The following is an 18,495-nucleotide window of genomic DNA, read 5'->3' on the forward strand; positions in this document are numbered from 1 at the left end:
GGAGGAGGGGTCCGGGGTGGGCAGAGGGCATTGTTAACAACTGCCTCAGTGTGGCAGCAGGAGACAGGAACAATAGACTTGGAGAATGTTTCCCAGATTGTGCTGAAGCGATGGAAAACAATGGGTCCCCAAATGGAAGTAACAGTGCACAGACCCCTCCATGGGTCCTGCAGACAGCAGCAGAAACTCTGCCTTGCTCCCTTTCTAACAGGACTGAATTAATTCAGGGACTGTGCGAGCCTTGTACTCCCATTTCGATTACAGGCAGACCTAGTTTTTGCAGAACTCATTAACTAGCAGGTCTTTGGGGATCCGGGCTTCCAAGCCTTGCTGGACAGGCCCCAGGAGCCAGCTTCTGAGGAATCCAGGAGCCTGGATGTGGGCAAGGCCTGTGCAAAGGGGCAGACCTCAGAGGGCAGCATTGGCTGTTCTGAGTCTGAAGGAGGTGAGTGTGTGGAGGAGGCAGGAGGGGCCTGAACAGATGACTTCTTGCAGCCACACCAAGCCAGGGCAATGGAGGGACTTGGTGGCAGGGTAGTCCAACATTGATGACTGGGTTTCTGAATTTCCCGTGAAAAGTCATTCTCCAGTAGCAACTTAGCTCATCAGCCCAAGGCCAAGAGGGCACTGAAATCTGAAAGGGAGACCCATGGATGTGTTCGAATGCTGCTGGTCTCAAAGTTCAGCTCCAGGGCCCCCTCCTCTAAAAAGCCTCTGTGACACCCCTGCTGGCCAGGATCTCCCCTCTCCTCTGTTTCTGACCCCATCCCAAGGTTGCACGCCCTTTACACTGTGTAGCCGGCATTCCCAGCTATTTCACATCTCCCTGCTGAGCCGTAGGTTCCCACAGGGAGGCTTCTTGCACACTTCGCATTCCCAGCTTCAGCAGGCTCCATGTTTACTTGCGGAACACCTGAATGGATAAATGAATGAAAAGTGACCGTAGGAAAAAAAAAATCAAAAAGATACAATATTTCACACAAATCTTCCCAACAGCCTCATACTGGGAGGCAAGTGGAGATACCCCAGCTGAGTGGTGGTACATGTCCACATTCTAGACAGGGCTCCAGAACCACGCAGGGGCAGGCTCCTCATGGGAACAGCAGAGCACAACAGTTAACCCAGACTCTGCAGCCTGACTGTTTAATTCATTTCCTAACTTGGAACTTAACAGTTCTGTGACTTTAGCCAAGTTATCTGTCCAAATTATGTATGCCTTAGTTGCCCCATCTGTAAAGTGAGGGTGATTAAATAGTTACCTCGTAGGCTGTTATTTGTAAAGTGCTTAAAGTGGTGCTTGGCACAACATAATGAGCCAATATCCCTCTCCTCTCCTCTTGGACCCGCTCAAAGTCTGCTGCTTTTCTGTGTTTCATCCCCCGCCACCCCCCACGTTCCTGCCACAGACACCTGGCCTCTCTCACCTCAGAAACCAAGCTGCACTGGGTCAGCGGGGGCCCCTGGTGGCCAAGGTGTGGAACTGTCCTACCATTGTTTCTTCACCATTTCTGTCCTTATTTAATCCCATAGGAGAATGCTGAATATACCAAGTACCCCTTCTCCTTGCCTCTTACTGCTCACAACTCAGTGTATGCTCCACAAGTGGCCCTTCATACATAGACACACAACCTCTGTAGCTTGTGTCCAGCTACCTTCCACTGAACTTCCTTCTTTGTCTCTGTTATTTTTCCTCCTCCCATCCTACTCCATTTTGTTACACCTGAGAGGCTGAAGTCTGTTTGGGCTGATAAGCATACTAGTAATGCTATGCTGCACTGTTCACAAGTCCACAAATGGCTATTTACATTTAAATTTCAATTCCCTAACATTTAGATAAATTCACTAAAATTAAATAAAATTAAAAATTCAGTTCCTTTGTTGTATCACCCACATTTCAAATGCTGAATAGCCACATGTGGTTAGTGGTGACACAGTGCAGATATAAACAGTTTTATCATTTCAGGGAGTTCTATTGGACAACAGTGCTCTACATTCCTCTAAATAAGAGAGAAATGCAATTTTCAGCTTCTGAAAGGAAAACACATAATAAAGAACCAGTTATTTCCTTATCTCTCTATATATGTTCAATACAGATACATACATGCCTCTGTGTGTGTGTGTGTGTGTGTGTGTGTGTGTGTGTGTGTGTGTACGTGGAGAGAGAGACAGAGAGAGTTTTCATGCATTACAACCACGAACCCCTTTTGAAAGTATTTGGAAGCCCTTGGAACTTCATAAAGGTGTCTATCACCTCTCATCTAATTCAACCTGCTTTTTCTAGAGCATCAATATTCAAGATAAACAACAACAAACTCTTTCTTCCTCCCTTCCTTCCTTCTTTCCTTCTTTCTTTTTTGAGACAGAGTCTTGCTCTGTTGCCCAGGCTGTAGTGCAGAGGTGCAATCATAGCTCGTTGCTGCCTCAATCTACCAGGTTCAAGTGATTCTCCCATCTCCCTCCTGAGTAGCTGAGACTACAGGCGTGCACCACCATGCCTAATTTTATTTTTATTTTTAGTAGATATGGCTATGTTGCCCAGGCTGTTCTCAAACTCCTGAGCTCAAGCAATCCTCCTGCCTCGGCCTCCCAAAGTGTTGGGATTACAGGTGTGAGCCACCCATGCCTGGCCAACAACCTATTTCTTATACAGCTTCATAGACTTAGAATTTTGTTTCCTCAATGGTAGTGTAGCTACTATGTCAGTTCAGTTGTAATCCAGCCACTAAATAGCTGTGTGATTTTGATTACCTTCCTTACTCTCCTGGACCTGCCATCAAAGGGATGATTACAGGGGATTACTGAGTCCCCTTTTAGCTCTAAGACAAGTTTTGCTTCTAGAGTTGTTTTTTTCATCTCATGAATGTAGAGAAGCTTGTATTAAATGGCCATTAGGGTCCACAAAGAATTGATTACATAGCCTTTGTGGGCTGGTGTGGGAACCAACTGACCATTTCACATCTATTTCTATAGGAACATACACTCCGAGGTCCAGACACTGGCCATGTCTCCGTTGGGGCAGTCAGCACCTAGAGCTCAGTGCTCTAAGACCAGGAACCTGTGGCAGCTGATAATGATGACTAAAGCCTTGGCCTGGAGGCCGGGGGGCAGTGAGTAATGCCTACTGTCATTCCTTCTTCCAACACAGACACAAAATATGCTTTAAGATTGCCTGATTAGCACTAGAAAGAAAAGGTGCCATGTAGACTTTGTTAGACAAAGACAAGTGTTCCTGCATGTATTCAGCTGTTCATGGTATGTTAATGTTAATCCCATTGACAATGGCAAGAATAGGCCTAGGCTGCTATGCCCTTCCTCTGGGTAATCAAGCCTTCAAGGCAGATAGCGTGAGTGTCCACACTATATGCGACAGCCCAGGAGAAGGACGCCTTTCCTCCTGGAGAAGCCCATCATTTTCGCTCCACCCTTTCTTGGAAAAGCAGCTTGGAAGGGGACTGCTCTACAGTGTGTGGGGCCTGACACACCCCTGCTCTCAGCTGATTGGGTCAGAGGCAGAATCTACCTAAGCCGACCTCATCAGACTGTTTCCTCTGAAAATCTGGAATCAGGGCACTCCGACACTGGCCAGTGAGCCACAGGGAATGGCGTAGGAAGGCGTTGGAAGTTTGAGGGCTGAAGCTACCATTTTGTGGAGGCCTCGATGGGCCTTGCGCAAGCAGATGATGAGCAGAAAAGCCAGATCTGAGAGCAGTAGAATGAAATGGGAGCTCAGACAGAAGCAAAATGAGAAACCAGGCACCCAATAATGGACAGTGGCAATGTGGAAAGGGGAGATATCCAAAGTCCAGTTCCTAAGAGGCCTATCTGTACCTTTGGTGACTGGGTGCCACAGGAGTCCCCAGTGCCTTCATAGCTCCTACCCTTTTTTTAAACCTGAGCTCCCAGTGGGCTTCTTGCCTTGAAATGATTCCTGCCCAGGCTCTCAGAGTCTCAAAACAAGAGCTATGACCAAATGGATGGATTTTGCTTGTCTTTGCCTTTCTGCTTCCAGGGTTAATTTTTGTTTTTGTTGTTGTTTTTTGTTTTGAGATGGAGTCTAACTCTGTCGCCCACACTAGAGTGCAGTGGCATGATCTTGGCTCACTGCAACCTCCGCCTCCCAGGTTCAAACCATTTTCTCGGCGCAGCCTTCCAAATAGCTAGGATCACAGGCGCCTGCCACCACGCCTGGCTAATTTTTATATTTTTAGTAGAGATAAGGTTTTGCCATGTTGGCCAGGCTGGTCTTGAACTCCTGACCTCAAGAGATCTGCCTGCCTCGGCCTTCCAAAGTGCTGGGATTACAGGCATGAAGCACCACGCCTGGCCAGGGTTAATTTTTTTAAACACTGTTTGATCATGGCCTGAGGTCCCCAAATGAGTAAACTAGATGTGTAGAGAAAGACTCAAGGGTGGGTTAGCAAGCATTTTGGGGTAGCTCTCATGTGCCAGGCCTAAGTAAAGGACAGAGGGGTGCCCTTCTGCTTCCATTTCCAAATCTTAGCCTGGCTCCAGGGCTCTGCTCAGTGCTGCTGCTTCCTTAGGCCTTCCCAGATCTACACACACATTCACACACCCCCCAGCCAGAGCAAGGCTTGCTGTCTCCCAACTCCCAGGGGATAGTCTTGGCACCTCCATTTGGCCATTCCTACTTTCTGCCTTGTGTGACAGTTCTGTGCATCTGGTCCCATCCCTTACTAGCATGTGAGGTCCTTGGGGACAGAAGCTGGCTCCTGCTCACCTAACCAGTTCGGCTGGATTGCCTGATATTTAGACCATATGTTTGGTTTTGATGCATCTAGCCCCACAGGTGTTCACACAAAGCCACAGCATCAAAACCAAGTCTACGGAATGCTCTGCAGTATGACTGGGCACAACTCTCTGTTTTTGTAAAGGAGGACACTGAGGTTGAGAGAAGTCACTGAGAGATGCACCTGGACTTTCTGCGTTCCTGATACAGCTAATCTCACTTCTCCGAGAAGCCATCTCAGACACTGTCCATTGACATAAACATCTCCCACCTCCCAGCCTAGCTCTGTGGGATGTTATTTCACGTACTGATGGGCAAGGGAGGCATCCCAGATAAAGAAGTAAGAAGAAGCCCCAGTTCTTCACTAGTGAAACTGGTGGATTTCCCTAGTTTGACAGATCTGCTCACTGAAATGATTGATGGGACATAATCACTGTTTGTGGCTTTTTGGGCCTTTAATGTAGAGAATGCAAGCATTTGTCCCTACGCACTTTCTCATGTCATTAAACAGCTAAGGGGCAGTTCAACATGACCTCCAAAAGGATGGATTCTTCTTGGCCAGCTCTTTAAGCTTATGCTTTTCTAATTAAGAAAATTACACATGGCTGGCACAGTGGCTCACACCTGTAATCCCAGCACTTTGGGATGCCAAGGTGGGTGGATCACCTGAGGTTGGGAGTTCAAGACCAGCCTGACCAACATGGAGAAACCGCGTCTCTACTGAAAATACAAAATTAGCAGAGCGTGGTGGGGCATGCCTGTAATCCCAGCTACTCGGGAGGCTGAGGCAAGAGAATCACTTGAACCTGGGAGGCAGAGGTTGCAGTGGGCCGAGATCACACCATTACACTCCAGCCTGGGCAACAAGAGCAAAACTCCATCTAAAAAAAAAAAAAAAAACACGCACAATTATCAAATGTTCATCACCAAATATGAAAAACTGTCGTAATAGGGACCAGATTAACTTCTGATACCTACAGCATAAGTAACATGTAAACTAAACCAATAACACAAAAACACTAAATGTTGATTAAATTTTGGTTCTGTCTTCTGGATCAGGGATGATAAATAGGTTTCCTCTCAGTTGCCAGTGGTCATTGTTTGGTGGCAGTTACTTACAGCATGTGTTAAGAAGGATCCTAAGGGAGGTCCAGAGTAAGGTGCTGATGGATGACTTGGATTTCACAGAGTAGAAATTGGGATATTGAGAAAGGTCATTTTAGCAAAGGCTCAGCCACATGGCCCATCCATGGAGACATCCACACCAAGCACCCTGGGAGCCCTTGGTTCCTGACCCAAAAAAGACCATAAGCCTGAGGGTTAGGGTGCAGTCCCACAAGCAGCCGCTGGGAAATTTTAGTGAGAGTACGCCTGGAGGGCAGTGGTGGCCCCCTGTGGTTCCCTGTCAGCTGTGATGGCAGGGAACACTGAGGAGAGTCAGCTGCAATGCAGTTCTGCAAGGTCACTGTGACCCCCTCCTGCCAGGGGCTCACTCTCTTCACCCAGGAGGGACAAGACTGTGCCTGCTTCATCAAGAAACTCAATGTTCATTAAGGCTGTGATTCCCAGCCTTGCAGGCAGTGCCAACGTGGTAGTCCCTTAAGCCCTTCACACGTCTGTCTATCCATCCTAGAGACTATCTAGATCCCAAGACCAGAGAAAGCCCAGGGACGTGCCACTGCAGCCCAGACCCCAGGAGGCTCACAAAACAGGGCTTAGACCTTGCCTTTGGCCTGTAGCCCCATTCATTCCCCTTCTCATCTCCCACTACTCTCTCACCTTTAGGGGGACATTTGACTCCAGCATTTGAATAAAATAAAAACTGACAGTGTAGAGCCAGGTTCAGGGCTGAGCTACAAAGGATTCACACAATTATCTTTGTCAGAATTCATTTTGTCAATGCCCCTCTCCTCCTCAGGTTGCACACTACTAATATCTTTGGGAAGTTTGAAGAGACTGAGAATAAAGTGAGGGAAATGCCAGCAACCTCTCCAGGGGGAAGTGGCTCCAGAGTGGAACAAACTCCAGAGTGGCACAAGAGGGGACAAAGGCAGTGTGAAGGCAGAGCAGTGATGAGAGAAAAGCCCTCAGGGAGAAGAGCCACAGAAAGTCCCTGAATCACAGTGGGGAAGGACCTTAGAGGCATCTGCTCAACCCCTGCCCTGATGTGAGACCCCACACTCAGTCCTGCAATTCAAGGACAGCGGCCCATCAGAGTTCAGACCACTTCAGCACGTGGTGGGTGTGGGCAGCCCCTACGATGTTCCTTCAGAGTCTGGCCTAAGACTTCTTAGAGAGACCATAGGTCCAAGCCTAGAACAGCCCAGGAAAGGGCAGCCCCATGTCTGAGTCAGCCACACACAGGTTATCCCAACCATTCCCCCATATCCTTCCCACAAGTGAGCGCATGTGTACACACATACACCCTCCACCAGTGGAGAATCTAGATGCTAACTATTCCTAAACCAGTGCATCCAGCTCGTATTTCTGCCCTGCACTCCAGGCCTGGGTGTCCAAGTCAATGGGCCATGCCTCCTTGAATGGCTAATGAGCATCCCAAACTTAGCACCTGATCTTCTCCCCCAACCTCCTCTATACCTAGGCTTCCTCATCCCAGCTAACCACAACTCTGTCCTTTGAGTTTCTTGCACTGAAATCCTCAGAATCATTCTTACTTCCTCTATTTCAACCAAACCCCACATCAGATCTGTCAGCAAGTCCCATCAGCTCTGCGTTTTTCAAGGTAAGTCCAAAGTCTGACCACTTCTCACACCTCCCCTGCCTCCACCCTGGTCCAGCCCCCACCCTCTCTCATCTGCATCACGTGCCACTGGCTCACAGCAACCTGGGTGAGTCTGTGAAAGTATCAGTCCAGTTACGCCACTCTTCTCAAGACCCCCAGTGTCTTCCCGTGTCACTCAGAGTAGCAACAGGGCACTCATATTGGTCTACAAGGCTATGCTGGATGCCATGACATACCCTTTAGACTCCTCTTCAGGGATATAGAACTTATCCTCCCAGATGTTGGGAGTGGCACCAACCACCAGCCCACAGCCATCATCTCCTCAGGCACTGCCTCAACTAAAAGTCACGCCCCCTCTTCCAGGCAACCTGCACCCAGTGCCTGATCAACAGAGGAGTATAAGGCCTGGTCATCTCACCCCAACTTAGGACGCCTGTGGAAGGTGAGCCTGTCTTCAGACCTCCGTGCGGGGTTGGCTGAGGCCCCCCTTGAGACTGTATCACAGCTCAGCTTCCTCCTCTGCCTTGTCTGTTTCTCTTCCTTCTCCTTTCCTTTTTCTTTCCCTTGCACCTTCCCTTTCCTTCCCTTCCCTTCCATAGGTGTTGATCCCAAGAGAACTCCCTAATAAACCTTCTGCCCACTAATCTTCATCTCAGAGTCTACTTCCTGGGGAATGAAACCTGTGACAAAGACCCCACGTGGCCTGTCCCTCTTTCCCCTCTCTCACCTCGGCTTCCACCACTCCCCCCGCCCCCTACTTGCTCTGCTCCAGCCACACTGGCCTCATTGCTGTTCCTTAGTGTGACAGGTATGCTCCAGCCTCAGGGCCTTTGCCTGTGCTCCCCCTCTGCCTGGGAGCTCTCCCCACATGTCTCCACATGGCTCACGCCTCATCTCTTTCATGTCTTTACTCAGATATCAACTTCTCAGGGAGGCCTTCCTTGGCCATCCCATCTACAACTGCAATAGCCCTAACACTTCTATCCCCTTCCCTATTTAGTTTTCTTCTTAGCCATCACCACCAGATGCATACACTGTGCTTTGTTCATTGTCTCCCCCAGTAGAGTGTAAGCTCCATGAGGGCAGGAATCTTTGTCTTTTGTTCAATGTGGTGTCCCCAGTAACTAGAATAGTGCGTGACACATAATAGGTGCTCATTAGATATATGTTGAATAAATGAATTAGATTCAATGTTGTGAAATCCATCCTTTCAGTCATCCACCCATTGATCCATCTCTCCATTCTTCAAGCAGGTACTGAGCATTTTCTCTGGACACACCAGGCTAGGTATTGTGGGAAACTCACACACACACACACACACACACACACACACAAACCCCACAACCCTCTCTGTTAATGGTTTCATGGTCCAGGAAGAACAGGAACAGTACGAGGCTGAAAGGACTCAGAGGAGCAGAAGATCCTGCCACCTGGGAAATGAACCATGGGAGCCTTCCTAAAAGAGAACACGGGAGGACAGGGAGAATTTAGAAAGGGGGACATGGAGGGAGGACACCCAAGCCAAGGGAAGGATAGGATCAAAGGTGTGGATTTAAGTGTTTCGGAGGAGGACAGCTCAAAGGGCACAGAGCTTTGGAAAACACTGGGAAGGACTCCTGGGACGGTTAGTGAGGACAGCAGATGAAGACATCAAACCTTTTACCTTTATCAGACAAATGGGGAACCCATAAAGTTATCCGTGGAAAGGACTAATATGGTTACAAATACTCTACTTTACAGGCAGACAGGGCAGTCATCGAAGGTGGCAGAGAAGTAACATCAGAAGTTGGGCTGCAGGGTCCAGAGAGCTGGCTCCAGTCCAGTGTCATCACCAACTGTGCCAGTGACATTTGGTGATACCAAACCACATTTCCTCCTTTTTGGCCCACTGGTACCTGTCTCGGTACCCCAGAGTCACTGAGCTGCAGGGACCTCAGAGGTCATCTAGTCCAGGTTTCTAAACACCAGGCTGGGAAATCAATTTACTGAGCTGTGAGTGTTTTTAAAATGAAATAGAAGAGAAAGGACTATGTCAGAGAACATACTTATAGTCAAGGTAAATTGCTTCGTGAAACTTTTGTTTCAGTTGTGTGTGTGTGTGTGTGTGTGTGTGTGTCTGTGTGTGTGTTGGTTTATAATATAAATCCATTTCTGTGGGTCACAGTAATAAATGTTTGAAAGCCACTGATTTAGTCCACTCCTTTTCCACTGTGTGAATTGCCTTTACAGAATTCTCAGTAAACTAGATGGCTGCTCTTGCCTGCCTCCAGGAGGAGGATGTGGACCTCCTCCCAAGGCAAAGCCCCTTCTTTGTTGGCTGCTCTGTGCCTACAAAGTATTTCCTCACACTGAACTCAAATCTACCTCTTGTCCTTCTTCCCCTTGGTCTTCTCTAGCTCTCTGAATATCTCCCCCAATAAATTCAATCCCATTTCAGATGATCGCATTAACAGAATTGAAGACAACTCTGCAGGACTCATGACCACGTTCTTTCAAGGCTTCAGAGCTCATCTAGTTCTATTGCCTGCCAGCACTCCTTCTCCAGGAAGCAAGACCTGAGTTTTTATTCCAGGCAACCACCTCAACTCCACTCACAATCAACATGGCTTGAGTGGGACTGACCCCAGCACCTGCTCCAGGGATGGCCAATGGGAGCACCATGGACACAGGGACAGGCTCCAGAGTGGACACATGATCCAAGCTGAGCCAACGAAAGACAGTCAGGGGCTTTCACTGAAACTATTAGAAAAGATGGTAGGCTGCTAAGATGGTAGACTGTAATAAGCCCAGAACTGCAATGAACATCTTTACCAAAGCCTAGGGCAAATCTGCTATTAAACGAAAGCCAATGAAGAGAAAAGTAAAGAAAGAGGACAAAGAAAAAGAGAGAGAGAAGAAGAGATGTTGAAGTCCCAATCCTCAGTACCTGGAAATTGGATCTTTATAGACATAATTAAGTTAAAATGAGGTCATTAGAGTAATCCCTAATCCAACATGACTGCCTTCATTATAAAACTGAGAAATTTGGACACAGAGACAGACAAGGGAAGATGGGGTGGAGACACAAGGAAAATACCACGTAAAGACAGAGATTGCATGGTGCACCTGTACGTCAAGCACGCCAAAGAATTCCGGCAAACCACCAGAAGCCAAGAGGAGGCAAGGATCGATCCCTACAAATTCCAGAGGGAGCGTGGCCCTGCCAGCACCTTGATTTCAGACTTCCAGCTCCAGAACTGTATGAGACAATACATTCTGTTGTTCCAAGCCCCCCAGTTCATGGCACTTTGTTATGGAGGCCTAGGAAACATGTCCAGTTACTTACACTCAGCTAGTACCTGCTGTGTGCACCACACTAATCTAAGAACATTACAAATATTCACTCACCTAATAGCCACAGTAGCCCTAGAAGGTGATGCTACTTTTATCCCCGTTTTCTAAGCCAGAAAACTGAGGCACAAAGATGTTAAGTCGCTCACCCAAGGTCACAGAGCTCGTAAGAGGTGGGGCCAGGCTCCAAGTCCAGGCAGTGCTGAGTACTAGACAATACTGTCTCTCAAGAGACTGGGGTGTCCTGATGATGCTGGTAAGGCCCTAGAACTCACGGGTCCAACGTCAGTGATGGAGTCAATAGATATTCATTTTTGCTTCTGTTTTGGGGGTTCAGGGGTTTTATTTTGGTTTTGGTTTTTGATTTTTTTTTTTTTGAGACAGGCTCTCACTCTGTCACTCAGGCTGGAGTACAGTGGCGTGACCATGGCTCTGCATCCTCCACCTCCCAGACTCAAGTGATCCTCCAGCCTCAGCCTCCCAAGTAGCTGGGACCACAGGCACCCACCACCACATCTGGCTAATTTTTGTATATTTTGTACAGATTGGGTCTCACTGTGTTGCACAGGTGGGTCTCAAACTCCTGACCACAAGTGATGCACCCACCTTGGCCTCCCAAAGTGCTGGGATTACAGGTGTGAGCCACCACCCCACCCCACCCCGTGGGCATCCCAGCTCTGCGGACCTTGCTGTACAGCGTATGTCTCGGGCTCTTCGTCATCCCACCCTCCCCTGGGTGCACTACCATTTGAGGATGTCCTTTAATTCTTGCCTTGTAACAAAGTTTCTTAAAAATGACACATGGGCTCTCTGGATAGTCCTCGGGGATCCCAAAGCAGAAAGTGGCTGGAAGGGGCAGCAGGGAGCCTGAAGGGAGTTTCCTGAAAAATTCATCAGAGAAAATCTCTCTCCCAAGTTTGAAGCAGAGAGAATTCAAGGAAAGAGGAATGACAACAAACATACGAGAAGTTCGTGTGTGACCTTAGGGAACTGGGCATCAACCAAGGCTTGGGGATTGACTGGGAGAGACGGAAGGAGGAAAGACGGTGAGGAGGAGACCTCGTCGATGTCTCCCTCCACTGCGTGCTCTCCAGGCCCTGTCAACCATTTCTCTCCAAGCATCTCCCCAACCTGGCCCTTTATCTCCTATAAGAAATCTCGGGGCTGACCAAGTCCCACAAAAAGACAGTTCTAGTGCTCAAAGGGGAGGGAGATTTCCTGATGAGTAGACTTTTTCAGGCTGGAGCACCATGATTTTGTGCAAGAACACAAAATCGCATTCTGTAAAACCCAGAGGGCTGGAGAAGAGACGCAGGGAACGCGCCATCGGCTCCCAACCCCCAGGCTCTGGAGGCAGCCCGTTTCAGGCCAAAAGATAAAAGTGCGATTGATAAATAATGGGTGGTAAATGTTTAAAATTCAGGATCCCATACTGTCAGGATGCAACATGTTGAAGGAGGATTTGGAGAATTTCAGAGGCCTCTGATGGGAGGCAGTTTGGTGACACGGGCTGGCCTTAGTGTTGATGAGAGACAGGGTGAATGTATGACAAAGAGGCAGGAGGTTGGGTGGGGAGACAGAAAACAGAAGCAATGGGGTGATGGGAAGAGAGGACAGGAGAGAAAACAGAAAGTGGAAGAGAAAGATAAGACATGGAGGGCTGGGATGGAACAGCTCCCAGGGCAGTGGGGGAGGGTGGGACTGCCCACCATGTATGGAGGCAGAGATGCCCAGACCAGAGAGGGGGCCCATCCGGCTGCATCATGGGGCATATAATGGGAGACCCTGGGCCTGTAGGAATAGCAGAGGGGACCAGGAGGCCGACAGATGCCACTAATAAATGACTTGATAACCCTCATTAAACAGAACTTCACAAATAGCTTAATTTGAATTTCCAATACTTGATAGATTTCAAACCCAGAACAATTATTTCTGATGTAAAGAATCAATACGCAGTTTCCCGAACTGAATCCTAAGGAAACGGAAACACTTCTAACAGGGTTGCTAGGATTAAAACTCCTTCAAATGCCAAATAGACACTGACTTATCTCTTTTTAAACAACTTTTTTGTAAGGCAAAGGTTAGCATTGTAAGGAAAGGCAGGATGAAAATTAATCTCACGTACTGTGACCTCCTCAGGCTGGGTTTGAATTACATTTCCACATGGCCTGTGAAGATCTTTCATGTCTCTCGCTCCATTAGTTGGTGTACTTAGCAAAGGTCGGGTAATGAACAGGCGTACTTTTCTAGCCCAGAACAAGATCCTGGCACACAGCCTTTTCCTGCCTTCCCTGGTGTGTTGGAGGTCACCGGTGTGGGCGTGAGTCATCTCTGCACGCTCCTCATCCTGAAGGTGCCTGCGGATGATGGACGTTAACTACCATTGTCGCCACAGTTCTGGGATGGCACAGGTCTCACACGCTTCCCCAGTGCTCTGGGGGCCGGAGAGAATTTAGTGGAAATCCTCAAGTGTGTCTGTTTGAATTTTCCGCAGGGGAAATTCACGTGTGCCTTTCAGGGAACGGCTTCGTTTCAAGCAGCTCTGCCAGCTGAAGTCAAAAGAGGGAGGAGGAAGCAGAGGAGGACAAAGAAGAAGAAATGGTGAGAGAAGCCAGTGGAATAAGAAAGCTTCCCATCCCCAGACACTCAGAGCTTTCTGTCTGCTGGTCTCATCCGTGGTTCACATTCATGTGGGTCCCTGAGCTTCATGGTCCACTTTGCCCCATTTCTTTGCCTTCAGAGTAGGATCTGAATTCACCCCTTTCATAAGATGGCATTAGCTGAAAGAATGGGCAGAGCTTGCGTTGGGTAATAACATGTGCTCTTATTCTTCTTCAGCAACGGAACCTCCCTGTTCCGGGGACATAGAGGGATGAACCAGGTCTGGCCTTGCCCCCGGGGAACTTACAACTGAGGGAAGGCAGACGTGTAAGTCATCGGCTAGCACCCACAGGCACTGGGGATGCGGGCCATGCCTCTCCCTCCACATGCCTCCTGAGAGAACACAGCCCAGGTTTCCTGTGGGCAGAGAAGAATGTTCAACCTGTTTATGGAAGGGAATTCAACTTCTCTGTCCTCCTTTTCCTCCCTCTGCTGCTTCTATTTTAGAAGTCACCCAGCCATCTGTTGGGTTATGCTTCCTCCAGTCTCTTTCCCCAGTAGTTTGGAAGCTACACATTCTATTCCTGGTTGTTTAGTGCTGACTCTTTGAACATTTAAGCACATACTGAATGTTATACTTTTCAAAGACTGAAGAGAATGGGAATCTTTCCTATCGTGCTCCTTTCATTCCCTACACCCCAAACTTCTTTCCTAGGAGGGTCACCTGTCTTCAAACATACACAAAAAGCAGCTGTTTTTTTTTTTTAGATTATACTTGTGTAAAGGAGTAAGGAAGGTATGGATGAGAACCAAGAAGACTGCAGGGGGAAAAGCAAGGAGGAGGTTACTGAGCCCAAGGACAGGAAATGAATTGTGGCTAGAGGAGTGTTGGGGAGCAATCGGAAAAACCCAGGCACAGTCTAAATGTCCAGGGGGCCAGACACCTTGCTGACCAGCCACCCAATCTTCAGGTCCCCTGCTCTCTGAGCCCTGGCCACCTGCAGCCCAGTGACTGAGTGAGGAGGAGCTCTCTTCAGGGTACCTCCCCACTGTGCCAGAGGGGTCCCTGCATGCAGTGAGGAGGGGCTCTGTGCTGTTCTTTGGGATCAAAGCTAGCACCCCAGAACCGCCAGGGCTGGAATGGTGGGGTTGGCATCAAAGATCCTCAGCTCTCTCCTCGCCATCCTCTGCCTCTCCTTTTTACTGGGCTAAGAATCTGCCAGTGGCAAGTCCTCCCAAGGGGAAGAGAAACCGTGAGATGGGATGTGAAATCAGACAACATTCAGAACCAGAGCCCGCAGCCATGGCAGATCCTCACCTCCCAAAGAACCTTTCGGAGGATCTACCCAAGTTTCCTCCCACCTTGCCAGCCTGTCTACTTATAATTATTATTTTTCCAGAACCAGCTATCAAAATGGATATAGAATATTCCTCATTCTGTACCCAGGACCTAGAGTGACCTTTTGAAAATGTAAATTGGATCATATCCCTTCCCTGTGTAAAGTCCTTTGACTGCTTCCCATCTCCCTTAAAAGAAAATCCAAAGTGCTTACCGTGCCCTGCAGGGCTCTGTGTGGCCTGGCCGCTGTCTGCTTCTCCCACTGGATGGCGTGCTGTTCTTGCCTGTTCTTGCCTTGTTCATCCCGCTCCAGCCCTGCATGGCAGCCTCTCTGTTCCTTGGAACTGCTGGTCTGGTTCCCAGCTCACTCCCTCTGCACAAGAAGGTCCCTCCGCCAAGAACACTGTCTCTCTTCTTCTCTTGTCCTAGCTCACTCCTTCTCATCCATCAAATCTCAACCTCAATGTCGCCCCCTCGGAGAAGCCTTCTCCAACCCCCCTTTTGAAATTAAGCACCGCCACCCTATATATTTTCTTTACATGGTACTGTCTTTCTTTGCAGCACTTGCCTCAGTGCGTGATTACTTTTCCACGCACATGGCTTCCTTGTTTATTATCACTCTTGTCCTACCAGGCTGCAAGTTCCACTGAAAAGGGCCCTACTTCTTCCAGCATCTAGAACACGGCCCTGTACACAAAGGCTACTCAGTCACTATTTGTTAAGCGAATGAATGAATTTATTAAATAAACGTTTAGTGAGCATTGCAAGGTTGTGGTGAAGATCAAGTGAGATAAATGATTATCACCATAAGCAGCCTCATTACTATTTGTACCTGCAATAAACTTGCAGACAATCTCATGGGCCAACCACTAGCCCATTTTGGGTTACTTCCAGCACCATCCGAACAATAGCCACCATGGAAAAGGTCGGGTTCCGCCACACTTTGTACAACAAGAAGCATGTACACTCTGATCATTTGGATTAATCTCCGGACTTAGGTTTGATCTATTTTTGTCAAGCAAGCAAATATATATTGATATTTGCAAAGAGCCTCATGCATGCGGTGCCCACTAAAATATGGCTGCATTTTCCATAGTAATTGTCTCTAGAAGCTCATTCCCAGCTGCGCTGGCTCATTTAGCTAATCTGCAGTAAGTACAGTATTGATCCAAGCAGCAAGGGAGGAGCACATTAACCCGGCCCAAGGAAGGGTGATTACTTTGGCTGCACGGTCACTTCACAGACTTGGCTGAGGTCTAAAAGCCATACTGAAATATCCTGGAAGTCAGCCCCCTACCCTCACCTCCCCACTTCCCCTCCTGAGCAACACGCACATTTGCACAGGCAGGGGATCTGAGCTGGTCACAAGGAGAGTGGCAGTGTGACAGCAGCATCTCAAGGAGACATTATCCCTCCCAGGAAAGGCTCTTGTCATTCATTCCTTCATTCATTCATAAGAGATGATATGTTACAAATGTGATAATGCCCAGCGCTCACTAAGATGAATCAATATTGATATTCTCATATGCTGCTTATGGAAATGGAAATCAGTAAAATTATTTGAAAAGCCAATTTAACAGAATGTATCAAAATGTTTCTATGATTTGACCCCATAATTCTACTTCTCTGAATATATTCTTAGTAAATAGTCAGGGATGTGCAATATTGCTTATAATAATTATAAATGTTCAAAATTAGGGACTGATTAACTGACTAAGCTACTGTATATTTTTTTTTTTCAGAGAATACTCTTTGGTCATTGAAAAGTATTTGTGATTTATCATATGGGGAAGGGACCAGGGGGCAATCAGCTTTCAAAACGGTGTGGATAATGTGTAGATCATTATCCCAAAAGGTTTAAAACTAAATTTGCAGCTAGGCATGGTGGTGCACACCTGTAGTCACAGCTACTCCAGAGGCTGAGGTGGGAGGATTGCTTGAGCCCAAGAGATTGAGGCTGCAGTGAGCCATGATCGAGCCACTGCACTCTAGCCTGGGTGACAGAGCAAGACCCTGTCTCTAGGAAAACAAACTAACTAACTAACTAAATTTGCTAATATACATAGAAAAACTACTGGGTTGATAAAAGAAAAGGTGGATGCACTGGAGAATGTTATATTATTCTTCATTCTTTCTGTGTTTGAAATATTTCACAATATTAAAAATGAAAAGAAAGATTGAAAAGATGTATACCAAAATATTGACAGTGGATGTAGGATTTCAGGCTATCTTTAATTTTTCTCTGAAAGATTGTCTCAATTTTCCAGATTTTCTAATGTGAACTTGTATTCTTTTTAGGATCCAAAAAGAGAAAAAATAAAACTTCCTCTGCAACAAAGCAACATGGACACATACTATCCAGTTGGTGAGTACCTGCCAAGCTCAGGGCCTGGGAAGCAGCCATGAAAGAGCCATGGGTGGGTGAGAACAGGCATTCCAGGCAGGAAGAACAGCTTGGATAAAGGCTGGAAGGTGGAAAAAAATGTTGTATGAACAAGTTGGTAAATCCTTGTTTTGCTGTCAGGACCCATGAAAAGTGTGGTGGGAGATCAGACTAGATGGGTTGGGAACACCCAGAAATCAGACAATTGGGAGCCGTTAAAGAGGGCTGGGGAGGAACAACAGGAGTGTCGTGTCAGGAGGCTCTCTGTGTTAGCATGGTCCTGCAGGCAGGAGTAGCGGGTGGTTGAATGGGCTACACTATAGCCATGGTACTCAGTGGAGAGGCTGGAATGCAGTCGGGTGGGAGAGACGTGGGCTGAGCCAGGGCAGTGGCAGCAGGGCACCCGGGAAACATCAACAGACAATCCCCTGCCTGTTTCCCAAGACCTGGCACAGGCTCTCTGGAGTGATGGGAAGAGCTCAGGCGGAGGTGCCAAACTGCCTGGGTTTGATCCTGGCTTCACCACTCACCAACTGTGTGACCATGGGCAAGTTACATAACCTCTCTGTGCCTCGGTGTTTTCATCTGCACAGTGGGGATACTAATAGGGGAGTGTCACAGAGCTGTTGTGAGGATCCAGTGAGTTAATGCACATGAAGCATCTGGTCCAGGGCCTAGAAGAGTGTTACAGCCCCTTTAGCCAGCGTTGTTCCCTCTGACCTGAAGTCCACTCAAAGTGCCCTGAGAAGAGCATGTTGCCTGCAGGACCACCCGTATCTGCAAAAGGCACAAGCCCAGGCACACAGCGTGGGCTCTGTCTCTCTGCTCCTGCCCAAACAGTTATGAAAGAGTTAAAATGTTAACAAAGTCAAGATCAAGGAGAGACTGGAGGGATGTTGTAGAAGGTGCAGTGGCCCAGCTTCCAGTCTCAGCTTGGCCATTAACTCCCTGAATCAGAATCAGAAATCAGGCTGAGGATCACTGTCCTGGCACAGAATCTCGAGGCCCCTGGCTGATGATAGTGCATCTGGGCACGGCCTCCTCTTCCGGGACCAGGGCCACTTTTATGACTCCACCACCAACCTGGGTCCAGGAAGTGAATGAGTGTGGCTTCTCTCATCTAAAGGGACCTTTAACAGCAGCTGTCCTGGGCCAAGATCCATCTACTCATAAGGAAATAAACAAAAACTCTAGTTACTCATCATATAACCTTGCACCCACCAATTCCTAATGCAAAGTGCAAGTGGCTTCTTTAAAAATTAAAGGGTTGAAGGCAGAGCTGCCTTTGGTCTAAGTGGGCAGGAGAGGTTGGTGGGAGCAGGCAGTCCCCAGCGGCCCCATGTCCTCTTCTG

The 18,495-nt window shown here is 48.0% G+C and overlaps 1 long non-coding RNA gene across 1 annotated transcript; it reads right to left on the minus strand.

The window, feature by feature from the left end:
* Nucleotides 1-578: 578 nt before the first annotated feature.
* Nucleotides 579-15,238, minus strand: LOC126938114 (uncharacterized). The gene is made up of 3 exons (XR_007719945.1): nt 14,975-15,238; nt 12,946-13,369; nt 579-913 (listed from the first exon to the last, which is right to left on the minus strand). It is a non-coding gene; the product is annotated as an uncharacterized LOC126938114 (long non-coding RNA).
* Nucleotides 15,239-18,495: the final 3,257 nt, after the last annotated feature.

This window comes from Macaca thibetana, chromosome 15, assembly GCF_024542745.1.
Source record: "Macaca thibetana thibetana isolate TM-01 chromosome 15, ASM2454274v1, whole genome shotgun sequence".
Lineage (NCBI taxonomy): Eukaryota > Metazoa > Chordata > Mammalia > Primates > Cercopithecidae > Macaca > Macaca thibetana.